This window comes from Carlito syrichta, unplaced genomic scaffold (genome assembly GCF_000164805.1).
Source record: "Carlito syrichta isolate Samal-C Ts95f unplaced genomic scaffold, Tarsius_syrichta-2.0.1 Scaffold288225, whole genome shotgun sequence".
NCBI lineage: Eukaryota > Metazoa > Chordata > Mammalia > Primates > Tarsiidae > Carlito > Carlito syrichta.
The window spans coordinates 20,547-23,229 of NW_007232321.1; positions in this window are offsets into that span (position 1 = coordinate 20,547).

The window sequence follows — 2,683 nt, forward strand, 5'->3', positions numbered from 1 at the left end:
AGTCTAAGCAACAGAGTGAGACTCCAACTCAAAAACAAAACAAAACAAAAACAGAAATACAGTCTTCTATTGGAGAGTCAATAAATTAGGTAATATTAGATCGATTTTTGTCTTAATGAGATCAGCTATTATGAAAGGTTACAGCAAAAATTTTCTTCAATTAGCAATCTAGTACCATGCTAACTATGGGGCCTTGGCTAGGGATTCGGGGGCTCAACTTTCTTACACATATAAAATGGTTATTTCTAAAGTTCTTTATTCTATTGCCTAAGATAAAGTTCCACAGTAGTTTTATTAAGTATATTATAATATAGGTTTCTACTTAGTAGCCACTTATCTATGTAGACTTATTATTAGGAATTTAATCATTTTTTCCATTATATATATAGGTCAGTGCTTTGCTCACAATGGGGAAAGGAGAGGCACTTTGATATATCTTTCTTAAAGTATAATTTGAAGAAAACTTCATAGTATGCATAATATTCCTCCACCCCCATTTTCTTTTTGCATGGTAGTGTGAAATATGAAAATACTCATTTGAATCAGTAGTTTTCTCTTACTCTTATACTAAGCCTTGTATCCAAGAAAGCCATGAGTGCCTGTGACATAATCAGATCCTGCTCATCTAAACATAGAAAGGGATCGCCGGGTTCAGTGGCTCAGCCTGTAATCCCGCGCCTTTGGGAGGCTGAGGTGAGTGGATTGCCTGAGCCCACGGGTTCGAGACCCGCCTGGGCAACTTGGCGAGCCCTCATCTCTACAATAAATAAAAAATCAGCCGGGAGTGGTGGCATGCACCTGTAGTTTCAGCTACTTGAAAGGCTGAGGCGGAAGGATCACTTGAGCCCAGCAGCTTGAGGCTATGGTGGGGGTGAGTGTACCACTGCATTCCAGCCTGGGTGACAGAGTGAGACTCCAACTCAAAAAAAAAAGGGATAAACATGCCAAAGCACTGTTAAATTACATAGTTTCCACCTTTGTGGGAACAAATACAACTTTATAAGAATAAAATTGTAAAAATATGTGTAAAGAAACAGTAGCATGAATAGCACCAATTTCCAAGCCAATTTTATTTATTTAATTTTTATTTATTTATTTTTTGAGTTGGAGTCTCACTCTGTCACCCAGGCTGGAATGCAGTGGTACACTCACCCCCACCATAGCCTCAAGCTGCTGGGCTCAAGTGATCCTTCCGCCTCAGCCTTTCAAGTAGCTGAAACTACAGGTGCATGCCACCACTCCCGGGTAATTTTTTTTTTTTTTAATTGTGGAGACAAGGTCTCACCAAGTTGCCCAGACTGGTCTTGAACCTCTGTCTTTGAGGCTTGTGCTTACCCCACCCCAGTCCATGCCTGGAACTCTTTGTTCACTAAGTGACCTCAGGTCCCACAGCCTGAACTTTTCTTTCAACATCTTGGAAGGATCTGTCTAATTTAGAATTTTCAGACCCTTCGTCTGCAACTGAATGTGGTGATGGTAGAAGATGGTCTCCTGCTTCTGACTCTCTTCGCTCCACCATCCACTCCTTCTCATATTTCCAACCTCCCCAGCATCATCTTGCATTTGAGGAGCCTCTGGTGTCCAAAGGGCACCCTCACACCCCAGATCCTGAACATTTCTGCTAACAGCTGTTTCTTGACCACCTCTTGGGTGTAGAGACTGTCTGCAGGAAAGCCAGCAGAAAGAGAAACTCCAAGAAAAAGCCCCACAGGGCTAAGAAGTGGGGTGGGGACTTATGGAGCAGGCAATTTGCAGTCCCAGGTACCCATTGCATGGCTACAAGGTGGAGCATACACAGGCTCTGGGTAGCCACACACCCTCCACCCTGTGGGGAGTACATGCTGAAGGGGCAGCTCTAGCACCCACTGAGGTAGAGGTTTTTCTTGTCCAGGCCTAAGAGTTGTATTGACCATGATGCTACCGGGGGGACATCATTTAGGGTATGCAACACATAAGATACAATCAATTGTGCTGGAAAGGCCAATGCTCTGAGCAAAAAAGCAGAGTCCTGGCTGGGCGTGGTCGCTCACTCCTGTAATCCCAGCACTTTGGGAGGCAGAAGTAAGAGGATTGTCTGAGTCCAGGGGTTTGAGCAGCCTGGGCAACACAGCAAGACCCGATCTCTAGAAAAAATAAAATAAAATAAATTAGCTGGGTGTGGTGGCATGCACCTGTGGTTGCAGCTACTTGGAAGGTGGAGGTGAAAGGATCACCTGAGCCCCACAGGTCTAGGCTGTGGTGGCCATGAGCATGCCACTGCACTCCAGCCTGGGTGACAGAGTGAGATTCCTATTCAAAAACTAAAAACAAAACTGGAGTCCTGAGAAGAATATTCTGTAAATGGGAAATACCACCTTGGTCCTGGAGGCATGTGACTCTGCTGCTTCTCAGCCATCATAGCCAGTCCTAGGAAGGATGTGAGGCGAGTGGATGGAGACCTCCCTACGTCCCGTCCTCTTTCCGGCAGTGACATCTGCTCCAAACCTGGTCCAGAGTTGTCGCACCGAGAATTACTCTCCTCATAAAAAGGTGGCTGATTATTTTTCCTCTTTTCACCTTTAGAAATTTCCTTTGTCTTGAGGAAGATGATGTCACCTAGGTAAAAGGGAAAAAACCAGCCGGGCTCGGTGGCTCAGCCTGTAATCCCGCGCCTTTGGGAGGATGAGGTGAGTGGATTGCCTGA